Source organism: Callithrix jacchus, chromosome 16 (assembly GCF_049354715.1).
Source record: "Callithrix jacchus isolate 240 chromosome 16, calJac240_pri, whole genome shotgun sequence".
Classification (NCBI taxonomy): Eukaryota; Metazoa; Chordata; class Mammalia; order Primates; family Cebidae; genus Callithrix; species Callithrix jacchus.
The window spans coordinates 19,526,150-19,542,682 of NC_133517.1; the positions used below are offsets into that span (position 1 = coordinate 19,526,150).

The 16,533-nt window shown below is 35.4% G+C and overlaps 1 long non-coding RNA gene across 3 annotated transcripts in view; it reads left to right on the plus strand.

Moving 5' to 3' along the window:
• The window catches only part of LOC108588634 (uncharacterized), a 123,447-nt gene that overhangs the window by 68,533 nt on the left and 38,381 nt on the right, over positions 1–16,533 (plus strand). The window contains exon 1 of one of the 3 annotated variants that reach the window (XR_001907561.4): positions 14,044–14,226. The exons of the other annotated variants lie outside the window; for them this stretch is intronic. This is a non-coding gene — a long non-coding RNA (uncharacterized LOC108588634). Of the gene's footprint in view, positions 1–14,043; positions 14,227–16,533 lie in introns of those variants that run through there. 3 annotated transcript variants of the gene reach the window in all.

The window sequence follows — 16,533 nt, forward strand, 5'->3', positions numbered from 1 at the left end:
TTGTGAATAAAGCTGCAATTAGGTTGGAAATTTAGATATCTCTTTGACATTTTTTTTGAAAAATTTTCAGCTCTATTGAGTTATAGTTGATAAACAATATATATTCAAGATACACATTATGATGATAATATGTGTATATACTTATATGTATATACACACACTGTGAAATAATCACAAACACACTTATTAATACAAACATCACCATACATAGTCAATGAGCTAGTAATTTCATTTCCTTTGAATATATACCCACAAATGGGATTGCTGGATCATGTAATAATTCTGTTTTTAATTTTTTGAGGAAACTTCATACGGCTTTTTATAATAGCTATACCAATTTACGTTTCTACCAACAGTGTACAAGGGTTTCCATTTTCCACATCCTCTGCAACACTGTTATCTTTTGACTTGTTTTGATGATAGCCATCTTAACAGGTATAAAATAATATTTTATTTTGGTTTTGATTTGCATTTCTCTGATGATTATTGATGTTGAGTACCTTTTGATATACTTGCTATCTACTTGTATGTCTCTTGGGAAAAGATTCAGGTCCTTTGCTTGTGTGTTTTTTTTTTGTGTGTGTGATCGAGTTTCTTCTATATTTTGGATATCATGCCCTTTATCACACACACACACACACACACACACACACACACAAACATAATTGACAAATAATCTCTCATTATGGAGACTGTCTTTTCATTTTATTGATTATTTCCTTTGCTGTGCAGAAACATTTAAATTTAATGTAGTTCCACTTGTTTAGTTTTGACTTTGTTCCTGTGCTTTGGTTTCATAAGCAAAAACTCATCACCCTAACCAATGCTAAGGAACTTTTCCCCTATGTTTTCTTCTAGGAATACATGGTTTCAAGTCTCATGTTTAAGTCTCTGGTAGTTCTTTGTAGCAATGCAAGAAGAGACTAATAATACACCTACATACTGATCTCATCTGGTGAAAGACTTTGGGTACAAAGCATTTCTGTAGGGTGGTGGCCAGGCATGCCTGTGATGAGGCAGGTTGTTGGCGGTGAGTGAGGGTAGCGTTGTTCTTTCTCAAGATTGCTTTAGCTGTCTTTTTTATCTTGTGGTTCCATGTAAATTTTATGTTTCCATACAATTTTTAAGATTACTTTTTTGTTTCTGTATAAAAAAAAGTCATTGGAATTTTAACAGAGATTGCCTTCAATCTGTTGATTGCTTTGAGTACTATGGACATCTTAATTTTAATTATTCCAGTCCAGGAACATAGAGCATCTTTCCATTTATTGTGTCATTTTCAAATTCTTTCATCAATGTTTTACAGTTTTCGGTGTACAGATCTTTCACCTGCTTTGTTAAATTTATTCTTTGTTATCTTACTCTTTTTGACGCTGTTGTAAATGGGACTTTTTAAAGAAAAATATGTTTCAGATATTTATTGAATATAGAAACACAGTTGATGTGTGTTGATTTTGGATCCTGTAACTTTACTGAATGTGTTTATTAGTTATAACAGTTTTTTGACAGAGTTTTAAGGATTTTCAGTATGTAAGATAGTGTCATCTGCATACAGAGAAAATTTTGCTTCCTCTTTCTCTATGTGGATGCATTTATTTTTTTTTCTTGCCTAATTGCTTTGCCTAGGACTTCCAGTACTATGTTGAATAGAAGTGGTGAGTGGGCATCCTGTTTTGTTTCTGATCCTAGAGGAAAAGCTTTCAGTCTTTCACCGTTGAGTATAATGTTAGCTGTGAGCTTGTCATATATGGCCTTTACTATGTTGAAATATGTTTTTTCTATACCTAATGTGTTAATAGTTTTTTTATCATAAAAGATTGAATTTGTCAAATGCTTTTTCTACATCTATTGAGATGAGCATATTTTTTTGTCTTTCATTCTGTTAGTATTGTGTATTATCTGTATGGATTTGCATATATTAAACCATCCTTTCATCCCAGGAATAAATCCCACATGCTCAAAGGGTAAAATTTTTTTTAATGCACTCTTGAATTGGCTTTGCTAGTATTTTGGGGGAATTTTTGCATTTATGTTCAACAGGGATATTGGCCCATAAATTTATCTTCTTATATTGTGACTTTCTGGCTTTAGTATCAAGGTATTGCTAACTTCCTAAAATAATTTTGAAAATGTTCCCTCCTCTTCAATTCATGGGAAGAGTTTGAAAATAATTGATATTCATTGTTCTTTAAATATGTGGTAGAATTCAACAGTAAAGCAATCTGTCCATGGACTTTTCATTGACAGATATTTAATTGCTGATTTGATTTCCTTACTCGTTATTAATTTGCTCAGATTTCCTATTTCTTCATGATTCAGTCTTGATAGGTTATATGTTTCTAGAAATTTATCCATTTTTTCTAGGTTGTCCAATTTGTTTGCACATAATTGTCCTTACTCTCTTATGATTCTCTGTATTTCTGTGGTATCAGTTGTAATCCCTCCTTTTTAAATTCTGATCTTTTGAGTCTTACCTCTTTTTACTCAGTTTTAGCTAGAGATCTGCCAGTTTTCTTTATCTTTTCAAATGAACAAACTCTTACATTCATTGAGCTTTTCTACTGTTTTCCTCATCTCTGTTTTATTTACTTCTAACCTGTTCTTCATTATTTCCTCTGTCTGCTCACTTTGGGTCTAGTTTGTTCTTTTCATCTACTTCTTTGAGGTGTAAATTTAAGTTATTTATTTGATATATATTTTTTCTTCATGTATTCATTTATTGCTATAAGCTTTTCTTTTAGAAATGCTTTTGCTGTATGAGTTTTGACATGTACTTCCATATTCATTTGTTTTACAATATTTTTAAATTTTCCTTTTGATTTACTATTTGACTCCTTGTTTGCAAAGGAACATATTTTATTTCTATATATTGGTAAATTTTCAGTTTTCTTCCTGTTACTGATTTCTAATTTCATATTGTTATGATCAGAAAATATACTTGATATAATTTCAATCTTCTTAAGTTTATTAAGACTTAGTTTGTCTTAATATTATATATTCTGGGGAATGTTTCTTATGTGCTGTACAAGAATGTGTATTCTTCTGCTGATGGATGGAATATTCCATATAGGTATTTTGGTCCATTTTCTCTAAAGGGAAGTTCAAATCGAATGTTTTCTTACTGATTTTCTATCTGGATTACCTATTCATTGTTGAAGGTAGGTTATTGAAATCCCCTACTATTATTATTTTGCTGTTAATTTCTTCCTACAGATACCTTATTATTTCCTTTATATAATTAGTTGTTCCAGTGTTGAGGGCATATATATTTACAAATGTTAGACCCTCTTCATAAGTTGACCTCTTTCAATGCTTCTTTATAAGTGGACCTTCTTTATCTCTTGAGAGCTTTAGAATTAAAGGCTATTTCTTTTTCTTGATAGAAATATTACTACTCCTGCTCTCAACTGGTTTCTACTTGCATGGAATATCTTTCCAATTCTTTCACTTTCAGCCTATGTGTGTCCTTAGCTAAAGTAAGTCTCTAATAGAAAGCACAGAGTTGGATCTTGGTTTTCTGTCCATTTAGCTACTCTCTGTCTCTTGATTGGAGAATTTATTTTATTTATATTTAAAGTAATTATTGATAGGTAATGATTTACTGTTACATTTTGTTAATAGTTTTCTGTTTTGTAGTTCCCTTCTTCCCTTCTTGCTATTTTCCTTTGTAATCTGTTTATTTTCTATAGTGGAATGCTTTGACTCCTTTTTCTTTATCTTTTGTGTATCTACTGTAGAATTTTTCTCTGTTGTTACCGTGAGTTTACATAAAACATCTTATAGTTATAGTAAAATTTAAACTGATAGCAACTTAGCTTCAATTGAATATAAAAACGATATTTTTTTTCTCTATTCCACATTTTACTTTTTGATGTCATGATTCATTTTATATTGTGCATCCATTAACAATGTGTTTAGTTATGGTTATTTTCATTATTTTTATCTTTAAACTTTATAAGGGTTAAAAATTATTTAAATACCACTATTATAGTGTTAAAGTGTTCTGAATTTGACTAAATATCACATCACTGAATTTTATACTTTCATGTTACTAATTTGCATTTTTCATTTAGCTTGAAGAACTTGAATTTCTTGTAAGGCAAGTCTAGTGGTGACAGACTTCCTCAACTTTTGTTTGTTTTGGAAACTATTTATCTCTCCTTCATTTCTGAAGAACAGCCATGCTAGATAAAGTATTTTTAGTGGCAAATTTTTCTTTCAGCAGTTTGAATATACCATTCTACTTTCTCTTGGCCTGCAAGGTTTCTGCTGACAAATCTGCTAATAGTCTAATGAAGCTTCTCTTACGTATGAAAAGTCTTTCTCTTGCTGCTTTCAAAATTATATTTTTTTGGTTTTTGACAATTTGACTACAGTATGTCTAAATAAAGTTTCTTTGGACTGAATATTTTTGGGAGTCTTACAGCTTCATATACATGGATATTTATATATCTCCCAAGGTTAGCAAGTTTGAAACCATTCTTTATTAAATTAAACTTTCTGTCCCTCTCTTTTTGTATTCTCCTCTGGAACCTCCATACTGCATATGTTATTTTCCTCCATGAAGCCCTATAAACTCTATAAGCTTTCTTTATTATTTTTTATTTTTTTCTCCCCTGACTGAATAATTTCAAATAATCTGTTTTTGAGTTCATAGATTGCCTTCTTCTTGATGAAGTCTGAAACTTCTTATTGCATTTTCATTTCACTTATATTTTCTTCAGCTCCAGAACTTGTTTTATTTAAGTGATTTCTATTTTTAACTAATTCTGTTCATGTATTATTTTTCTGATTTTGTTAAATTGTCCGTTTTTTTGTTCTCTTGTAGCTCAATGAAACTCCTTAAAACAAGTATTTTGAATTCTTTGTTAAACAATTCATAGATCTCCATTTCTGTTGGTTCAGTTACTGAAAAATTATTGTTTTCCTTTGGTGGTGTCATGGAAACATGATTCCTTGACTTTTAATGTTTTTTGATGTCTTATGTTGCTGTCTTTAGATTTGAAGAAGCAATAACTTCTAATTTTTACTGACTGATTTGGGGAAAGAACTACCTTCCCCTGCCAACCAGACTAGAGATTCTGAGACCCTCTCAGACTGTTTCTGTGAATGTAACTACTCCACACCTCTTGTTTCTTCTTGGAGTATAACTCTTTAGGTTCTCTCAATCCTATAAGGCCTAGCTGGATGATCAATCTCCTGTTTGTTTTCCCTGGTGGGATGGAGTCAAGAGGTGACCAAACATGTTCGAGTTTGTGTGCCTTCTTTCAATTCTATGGGGTTGAACTTGATGACCACAGGTGCTTGTAAGCCACCTGCAAATGCTCACACTTGATGCCTTGGGGGCACACGAAGGGAGCTAGCCATAAAGAGAACATGGAAGGGGAAGGGGAGATACATGGAGCATTGGAGTCATCTGTGTGTCAGTTGATAGGGGAGTCTGTAGATGAGGAATTTCAAGTACCTTGTGGAGAGTCCTCTTGCTTGAGTCTGTCAAGAATTTAGTAGGATAGACAGCCCTTTGGTGAGTTTTGAGTCCTAATTGCTGTGAGTCCTTGCCTCTGTTCTCTGCTCTCAGCTTCTCCTAGCCATTCAGCCATGTGAATATCCTTAGTACTTTTGGTAAGACCAGAAAGAGGTAGGCTTCTGTGGCAAAATCTTGTATCACTGGGGGAAGGAAAGACTCACTACACTCACTTTCCCCTGTGAAAGGACTCCTGGGTCAAGGATGTGGGTGTCTTTCTTGGCATTGAGCTATGTCACCTTGGAGCAGGGTGATGAGTCAAGTGAAAAGGTTTTTCTTTTTTTTTTCCACTTCAATATGTGCATTCTTGGATTTTTTGCTCCAGTGGTGTGCTGGTACTTCTCCACTGGACTTCTGCCTATCAACATAGGTGCACTGTGGGGAGATAATGGTAGAAAATGATTCCACCGTTTTCTGATGTCACCCTTATTAAAAATTATTTAAAATATCACCTTGTACTACATAGGATGAGAAGGGTGAAAGCAGAGAGATAATTGAAGACTGTAATAATGGAAGAAAGAAATGATGGAAGCAGGGTGATAGCAGTGAACAGGCTTAAATTATACATATATCTTGAGAGTCAAACTGACAGAGTTGGCTGTGGATTAAATGTGGAGTGGGAAGCAAGTGTTTTTGAGAATGACTAAAATCTTGGGCTTGAGCAACTGCAAAAAGGGAGTTGCCATTTAGAGAGATGACAAAGATGATGAGATGGACAACTCTGGTGATGTAGGTGGAAGAAAATTGGGAGCTTAATTTTATTAGCTATCTTTCTGTTAGAGATCCAATAGGAAGTATAGAATAGACAGTTGGATATAAGAATTTGTTGTTCAGGGAAGAAGTTCAGGCTGGAGATATAAACTTCAGCATTTTCAAAATGTCAGTGAAATGTGAAATTGGAAGCCACAAGACTAGATGGAATAATCTATGAAGTGATTAAAGCCAGAGAAGAGAAGAGGTCTAAGAACTGAGCCTGAGTATGACAACATTTAGATGCTGAGGTGGTAGAAAAGGAGTGCCTGTGAAGTAAAGTGAGAACCACAAAAGTGGCATTCTAGCAGTCCAGGGAAGGGTCAATTTCAAGTAGGTGGGATGATAAGCTATGTCAAATGCAGCTGATAAGGCAAGTAACAAAACTGAGCTCAGTGTTGAAACTCCTAGAAATTGTTTTGGTGTTGTTAAATGAGTACCAATTGCATCAGAAATACTGGAGGTATTATAATATAATTTCCATAGCATTTCATTTCCACATTTCACTCTCATTTCCTATCCATCAACCTAAAGCAAGTAATAAGTGGTCATTGGGCAGGTTCTTTCAAGCAGGCATCTCATTTTAGACACCAGAAAATTAACTGTTTATTTTCTTCTAAAGAGCTCCAGGAATGAACTCTTCACATTCTCTGCCAACCATTTTTGTCTTTTATCAACCTGAAGTTGAATACATTTTTTTCTTTATGTTTAACTGAACTCTATCTTTAGGCCCATTTCTTCCTGTCAGGTCCTCTGCCAATATGGAGAGCAATCAATCACCATCACCTTCATAAAAATGCCCTTTGTGTACTTGAAACTAGTAATCAGATCACCTCTTAACCTGTTCTTCTGTAGGATAAACAACACTGCTGCCTTTCATCTTCACTTAAAGGCCCTACTTTTACCCTCTTCATGTGTATGCAGATAGCATATTAAGCAAGTATGGTCTTCTGTAGGACTTCTTGCCCCTGAGTCCTACAGACGTAACTTTTATGATATTTATAATTCACAACCATATATTTACTTGTAAGAGCAAAAGAATGAACTTTCTTACCCTTCGATTCTTTGATCTGATCTTAGTAGTGTGCACACAGCAAGAGTGCACATTTGTGTGGTCTGTGTGTTTGTGTATGTCTGTGTATTGTGTATGTCTGTGTGTATGTCTGTGTGTTTGTGTATGCCTGTGTATTGTGTATGTCTGTGTGTTTGTGTATGCCTGTGTATTGTGAATGCCTGTGTGCGTGTCTGTGTGTTTGTGTGGTCTGTGTGTTTGTGTATGCCTGTGTATTGTGTGTGTCTGTGTGTGTGGTCTGTGTGTTTGTGTATGTCTGTGTGTGTATGTCTGTGTGTTCATGTGCTTCTGTGAGTGTGTGTCTGTGTCTGTGTCTGTGTGTATGCTGACAGAGAGCAAGAGCACCTGACTCACAATTTAGCTCAAAGAAAATCACTTTACCTCTGGTGGTTGTTTGCCAGCCAGCATGGTCATTCAGCTGCTTTCATTTATTAGCAAGATTTCATATTTCGGTATATCTGTGTGCCCTTGAAATGTCTGAAGGATTTATCTTGCTTCTGAAAGAGATAAACTGAATCTTTATCCAAGGAGCTTGGCTTCATATCACTTTTATTCACTTTTGTCCTACCTCCAAAATATCCTATATCCATCCTTCAAGTTTGAATTTTTGGGTCATTGGAAATAGTGACAAGAAAGCAGAAAAGCAACCTCAGAAGGAAAGGATTCAAGATCATAGGGTACAGATGGCAGGTGCTTCAGAAATCAAATGGTCCTTAGAAGGGATATTGCAGCCTTATGGCTGAATAGGGGTCTCTAATGCACCAAGCTTTTGTCAATTGTAGAGGGTATTTTAGTTGGCTGAAATTTTACAGATTTTACATCTTGTGACATTAATAATACCTCATGTATTTAATTCCATTTTGGCCACTCATCTTGGCTAAACTACTAATAGGTTAATCAGCATCTAAGGTTTATAAACTGCTTGAGTTTAGTTTTTTAATACGTAAAATGGAGTATTCCATAAATGTGAGCTGGAAATGCACTTTGATATACGTGAAAACAAAAGAAGCTCTGTACAATGGGATGCTTTATTTGTGCGAATATCCACAGTGGATAGGAAACCAAGGCACTTTACTAAAAAGATTTATAATTGTTTGGCTGCATCCAGATTCCCTAATTGTATCTGTGTCTGCAATCACTGATGTGCGGATCCAATTCAATATTCTGAAGCCTTGATTTTTCTCAAAGGTTAAAGCTAAAAATAAAAGCAACACTGCTTTGTAATTTCTATTGATCCTGAGTTTATAATAATATCTTTGGCATTGTGGGGCATCATTGCTTAGCCTGACGACCACAGTTTGCTTTTTAGTCTTAGCTACTGATGCTATTAAATGGGCAGGTAAAATGTTCTCTGGAATGTTCTCTCTTCCAAGTGTTTTACATTTAACTATGCAAAATATGTTAAAATAATAGGTCTCCATGACATAAACCCACAAACGTGAGAGGGAGAAAATCCAGCCCCTCTATGCTATCTCATTCCTGCTGACTGCAGAGGTCTCTGAACAGTAGGGAGGCATAAATGAAATTTATCACTAGAGAAGTCTTCCAAAAGGCTAGAAGAGTGAAAGAAAGTATCTTTCTTTAGTAGATGGTATTTTCCATAAGGTAGGGTGAGGCCTCCAGACCTTAAAATAATCACATTTATCCCTTGCGGAGCTTGGAGCTGAAAAACAGCAAAGCATGCAGTGGTGCACAAATGTGCACTGAAATTTTTAAAATGTTCACTGACCTTTTGAGGGCCTTCATGCTGTTTAAGAATCTACTGACCTACTGGCAATTACGGCACGCAAATGCCTAGCTTCTGCTGGGAATTCAACTTTCAGCTTTGCTGGCTGCTTCTCTCCTTTCCTCCTTTCTCCAAGCCACAGTGTTCTGCAGCAAGACCCCCACTGCCTCAGACCACAGAGAAAGTGTGAGGCCAGCCTCTCTGCCTGGGCTGGCTCTGTACTGCTGTTTGCTTGCAAACATTCAGTTACCAAGAAATGTGGAGTCAGCTCCACTCCTGCTCCACTTAATTTTCTTCACCCCATGCAGTGGGTTTGTCTCTTCTGCTGTCCCAGCTGTTCTTGCTTTTCCCAAGGTGGCAGAGTATGCCCCAGCTGCAATCTGCGCTTCCTACAAACTTCCTTACTTGCCTACTTGACCTCAGCTGCCTGGCCTAAATTTTTCATTTCCTGAGACTTCCACACCAACATTAAAAACTTAATGGCGGCTCCTGCAGCAATAGCTGACAACAGCATTGATGGAGAGGGTGGCATCGTGTTTACTCAAGTCAGGCCTGGGTTCAAATCCTGCCTCTATTACTGTTATCTTAGGCAAGTTGCTTAACTCTTCTGAGCTTTGGTTTCTTCAGCTGTAAAGTGAAGATATTGTTAGTTTGCTATAAGGATGAAATAAATAACATTTAAGACTTGCAGCATACTGTAGGCCTTTTGTAACATCAGCTTTCACTTTTGCTTCTTTTTCTGAAACTATATTCTGCTTTCTGTGGTCAGTGTGCAAGCATACAAGATAAATAACAACCCTAGCACATGGGGCTTACACACTGTATGAAATGTGAGATCTAAGTACAAGAAAAGGTAAAACCTAATCCCGGATTTGAACAGAAGTTGAAAACTAGCTATGGGTCATAAGCCAGAAGGCAGTAGACAATTGTATTTATGTGAAAGAAAATACGTTATGGAAATTGACTATGGAATGATTTTTAAAAAGTATAAAAGTGATGCAGTTGGAATTCAGTCTTCAAGATGAACAGAGCTTTAGTAGAAGAAAGGAAGACCTCCTGGACGGAAGGAACCCAGAAGCAGCACTGGGATCAGGAAAGTGCGGGAATGTGAGGAACATGGAGGCCGCGGTTGTGGCTACAGTGGAGAGTTTGTTCTGCAACAGTAGGAGAGGAAGCTGATGAGAGATGTTGGGACTGGGAGTCTTTGCCAGAGCTATCAAATAAAAATTTACATGCCCACTTAAATGTGAGTTTCAGATACACAACAAATAATATTTTAGTCTATGAAACCAAATGCTTCATGGTCACACTTGACACAAAATAAAATTGTCTTTTATCTGAAATTCAAATTTATGTGGCCATCTTACACTTTATCTGGCATTTTATCTGACCTTATATACCAAGTAAAGGATTATGTGGCCGGGCGCGGTGGCTCAAGCCTGTAATCCCAGCGCTTTGGGAGGCTGAGGCGTGGGGGATCACGAGGTCAAGAGATCGAGACCATCCTGGTCAACATGGTGAAACCCCATCTCTACTAAAAATACAAAAAATTAGCTGGGCATGGTGGCGTGTAATCCCAGCTACTCAGGAGGCTGAGGCAGGAGAATTGCCTGAACCAGGGAGGCGGAGGTTGCGGTGAGCCGAGATCACGCCATTGCACTCCAGCCTGGGTAACAAGAGCGAAACTCCATCTTAAAAAAAAAAAAAAAAAAAAGGATTATGTCCTTGACCTTGTGTCACAGAGAATTTTAAAGAGAGGAGTAAACTGAAGAATAAACTTGAGATCAACTTGACAAAACACCAGAATTGCTTGGAGAGAGAGTTTAGAGGCAGGAAAACTGGCTCTGTGCATTCTACCCTAGTTTAAACGCTTGGTCTCACATAGCTACTGAAAGAATTCTCCTGATAGCTTTCTAGACAAAGATATATTTGTTCTTTCCATGACTTAGAGAATTACAGAATGTAAAAATACTGGATAAAACCTTAGTGCCTACATGGTAGTGTTTCTAATGAACATTAATCCAGACATCTAGGACTATTAATACGACCCATAAAGTGAGGGCATCAGGAACCCATCATCTATCAACAGTGGAGTGGGAACATCCATAGGGCTTTGCAGAATTCTTCCATCAGTGAATTTTAGTGACGGGCACGAATCCTGAAACATTATTGCTTTGTTTTAATTTAGAGCTCACAAAGATAAGAAAGAAGTTTAAATAGTAATGTTCTTAGACAAACTTAGATAACACTGGGACATGCCTTTTATTCATTTTTAGAGATTTATCTGGTAGCCAGTTCAAGTTAGGTTTTCATATTGAATGCCTTTTTACTCTCTCAACAGAAGAAAAAAACTTTTTTTTCACATAAAGGAATCTCTAAGGTTATGTTTTTAGTGCAACTTTCAGAAAAGTTTTTCTCTCTTTTTATCTGATTTTATCAAATTTATCAAATTGTATATAATTTGCTGAAATTCAGCCTATTGAAAACTCACATATTATACATCTTGAAGGTTTTGATTATTTCCCCAAATGATTTTATTAACTATTTTCACTGAAAGAGCAGAAACCTTGGCAACTATTATAATTCTCAAATTGATTTTAGAAAATACTGGAATGTATGAAAATATTTTTCCTTTTTCCATTAATAAAACAAAAAGTTAAAATGAATATTTCCAGAATTCTATTAATAATATAGCCAGTCAAAGTGCTCACATTTGTTGTCTGCAGCAAAGATAGGTAGAAATTAATATCAGATGCTCCGACATTACAGTCAGCTGAGCTCCTATTCTCAAAACATTTTAATGAGAACAGTACGTACATATACGTGGCAACAACCTTCTTTAAGAGCACAGGTGGCCGGGCGCGGTGGCTCAAGCCTGTAATCCCAGCACTTTGGGAGGCCGAGGCGGGTGGATCACGAGGTCAACAGATCGAGACCATCTTGGTCAACATGGTGAAACCCCGTCTCTACTAAAATTACAAAAAATTAGCTGGGCACAGTGGTGCGTGCCTGTAATCCCAGCTGCTCGGGAGGCTGAGGCAGGAGAATTGCCTGAACCCAGGAGGTGGAGATTGCAGTGAGCCGAGATCGCGCCATTGCACTCCAGCCTGGGTAGCCAGAGCGAAACTCCGTCTCAAAAAAAAAAAAAAAAAAAAAAAGCACAGGTGACTCATTTTAGTTGATGAGGATGCTTTATATTTTAGGATCAGAAATGTGGAATGGTGGGAAGCAAATTATTTCTAGCATGTAATGCTTTCTACATATAAACACGTAAATATATAACACCAAAGAGACTTTTTTTACTTCTTAATTTTCTAAAGGTGATGTTGTTTTATGAAATGAGGACACTCAGGTGCAAAGATGATAGAATGTTATCTCCAGTTGATTCTTATGCTAAAAGTCAACCAAAGAAACCCAATCAGTAGAACACTCTATGCAGAACATCCAGAGACTCATTCTAGAGGACTAATCTAGAAGGTCCCTCCGTTCAGAATGCAAGACCTAGATCAGCACATCCAAGTGTATCAGGAGTCTGAGGAAAGTCAAACTGCTGCAGTAACCTGCCTGTGCTGAATACCAGCTCGGGCTATGCTGCTCTCATCACCAAGGGGACAAAGGGGGTGAATCTGCTCATCCAGGCCGTGCATCTTTCCCAGTCTTTGCGCTCTGAGCCCAGAAACTTGAGAATACGTGGTGAGAATCAGCTGATAGATGTGTCCTAACCACTTGAGTTAATTCGGGTCGAAGCTTTGGCTCTTTGGTTGGAATTGTCAGTACCATTATCCTTATAGCCAGAATCCTTAGCTTGCAGCTACTGAAGAAAATGCTTAAGGACCATGAAAGTGAATTCAAATTTAGGGAAATGACCTTCTTTCCAAATTTCATGCCAAATTCAATAGGTTCATCTTGGAATTGCTGTTGAAATGTCTTTCACTCTTTTGACCCTCTTTACTCCTAGTTCATTGTCTCAAACACCTCGGATTGGCTTTGCCCATATTCACCACTGGCAAATCCTCTTTTGACAGTTATCCAGTGACCTTTCCTCCTTCCCTTTTCAGAATGAGATAATATACATAAATGCCTGTAGCAAACAAACAAAAGACTTATTCCAGTATAGATTCCCATGAAGCTAAGGCAAAAGGAAAACACAGAAGCAGAAGTAGCAAGATTTTGGTTTTTTGAACTTATTCCCAAATTCTGTTCTCATTTTGACTTGCGGGCTGTTGCTTATTTCATCACTGCCTAAATTTTGTTCCCTTACATTTCCTCTTTCATTCCCTCAAAATATGCATTATATAAACTTTCAGCTAGGTTTATTGGAGACTAGGTATGCTGGGATGAGTACTAAAGAAAAGCTCTTGTTTGGCTTAGGAATAAGAAGATCAGCATTTCCTTTCATGTAGAGAAGGTTTCTAAGGCCTACTTTCTGATATCTTCTTACATAATATGGGATAATTGCATCTTTTAAAAAATAGACCTAATGCCCTTTGCCTGGGGCTAAAAAGAAAGCCTTTTTGGAGGTGAATTCGTTCTATTTTTTAAATCTATATCATATAAGCTAAGAATCTTTGCGAGAAGACAAGCTGGCATGCACGTACTTTTTTCTTTTCCTGTTTTTTTGGATGGATGACCCATCAAAACTTGCCAAAAATATAATTGAAATATGCATTTTCATCTGATGGAGGAGTCTATAAATTGTTGGGTAATCTTTTAGAGTTTTCCAAATCTGGCAGTCTGCTTCATGCACCAAGAGAGAACATTCATGAAGAAAATGTATTCTTCACTAGTTACTCAATGTGAACAAAGAGGCTTCTTCACCCAGCCAAGAACTCAGCTATATCCTGCATACAAGTAATAGCCATTAGTATGTAGAACAACACAGATTTTTATCAAAGATGAAGTGAAACATGTCATGTTTGTGTTTGTGGAGGCACTGCCTCCACAAACTGACTATGTGAGGTCAGTGAAGACAGTTCTCTGAGATGAGGCCGAAGCTTAAGGTAGGCAGCCATAAGGATGGTGGGAAGTGTTAAGAACCCTGCCACTGTTGAGACCAAATAGGAGTCTGGATACGCGGAAGAAACCTGCAGGAGACCCAGGGGGATGTTTGCAACATATGGGAAGAAGGAGCTGCCCAAGAAAGGTGGCGCCCTGGTATGCCAACAGTCTTCCTTCTCAATTTATATTAAAAACCTGTTAAAAGAGCTTCATATTTTTGCAAGTAACTCTTAAAAGTTCAGGAGTCCTTCTTTTTTAGATTGTTTATTTTGAAATGTAGGAAAATATTGTTGTTGTAAATGAATATATGCATATTTTAACACTTTAAAAGCTTGTGGAACCCATTTAAATGATAACTTGTCAAATGAGTGTATTTTCTGTCTCTAGATCACTCTTACAGGTTAAAGCAAAAGATGCCTGTATTAATTCCCTTCTGTGAAAACAGCATCCAGTGTTTTACCGACTGTTGGATGCCGTGCAATAAAATTTGCCACTTTAACATCATTCTTAGGACTAATGCAAGAATTAGAGTTTCTGGAGCAAAGATATAATGTGCTTATATATTTTATTATTTTGGCATGAAATGTTTTCTGCTGTTTTGGGAAGCCACGTAACTTGGTGTTCTTTGCCTTCTAAAATTAAAAAAAAACAAAAAACAAAAAACAAAAAAAACAAAAAAAAGGTTAGCATTGCATTTTCTGTGCGGCACATAAAAACAATACAATGCAATCTGAAATCCTTCCAACAGAGGGCTCTATGGGTTTGATTTAGATCAAGAAAGAGAGAAAACTGCTTGGGTTTAGGTTGCTATAGTAAATTCTGCATTATACTTAAAAATAGAACTGATAAAAATGGAGTCAGATGAGTTGAACTGGAAGAATCATCCAAAGATGAAATGTAAGATCTACCCTTACAAGACAGAATTTCATAATTCTTTGAGTTGATGTTCTTTTCAAAAGACAAAATATATTTTACCATCTATAAATAAGAAAGTAGGCAAATGAGAGATAATCCATTCTTTGAAGTGCTATTAATATTACCTCATTCAGTTACATTTAAAAGGAAAAAAAGGAGCTACCGCATTCATTCCCTTCTTGGAGACATTTTATCTTTGCTGTTGGCAAATAATTTAGTGTTGGTATAAGCAGATGTATTATGTACATAAAATGCATTGTAAATATTTAATACATGAAATATATGTTTGCATACATGCACAATGCAAAATATTACTAAAATATTTTACAAAAGAAGTGATACTATTTAAAAAGTAAAACACAAACTATAAGAAAAGCTGACGTGCAATATATTTTGTTACCTATGCCTGCCACAAAGCTTACTGTTTCATGTTAGGCCTAGATTTTAAATTCTATTTTCAGATTGTAAAGGCTTACAATATATACATTCAAGCAAAGTAAATAATAAACTAAAGCAATAAATTACTTTTGGACTCCAGATCTTTATCTCCTGATTTTAAGAAATGCTACATTATATCTGATTTTTTTCAGTGTTCTTTAAAATGGATGGGCTCAAAGCATTTGATAAGCAGACAGATTTTAAAAATTTTAACCCATCTTATTATGTCTATTTGAAAATGTTTATTTCATTTGGTATAGAGATGCTTTAATGGCACAACTAATATTCTATTTAAATAAATATTTTTGAAGTTTGGATGTATTTTCTAAAATATACTTACCTAAAAATTGCAAAATTACATTTTTAAAATACTAAGCGTCATTTAGAAACACTGACATCTTAATAAATGCTTGTATTTACAACCAGAATGTTTGCTTATAGATCTTCTTGAATACAAATGCAGACTATAATTTATTATTCTGGATAAACCATTACTATATAAATATGCAATGCATATAATCATAATACATAATACTAGTAAATGTACTTTATTATATTTATATTCAAGTACATTGTATATATTTAACTAATGCTATATTAATTTATTTGGTATTTATAATCCATATTTTTTCAATAAATATATAGTTATTTTTGATATAATGGCTTTGACCTAAAATTTTGCTTTTGATATAATTCTTCGATCTGACAATATTAGTCCACAAATTTCTTGTTCATTTTGAATAGTATGTTTGTAACATATAAACATGATCGACTATGATCTGTTATCAAGCAGATAAAATTTGGTTTGATTATCTATAAAATCATTTTCAATGACTTTTTTACTTGCAAACCATTTAACAAAGACAGAATACTTCAAACACAATTGCAGCCTGGGTGTTCATATGGAGTGTGACTGGCATTTCTTATATATTTCTACTTGTCTTTTGTTTCCTTTTTTTATGGATTATGAAAGTGTGATCTCTAATAAGATCCAAAGAAGATTCAAACCAAAATATTTACAGTTCTATAAGTTATTTTTTAAACATACATTAATGTTGTTTTTTGACGTAATTTTACTTAGGGAAAATATCTTTTCTAAGTTTCATTTCA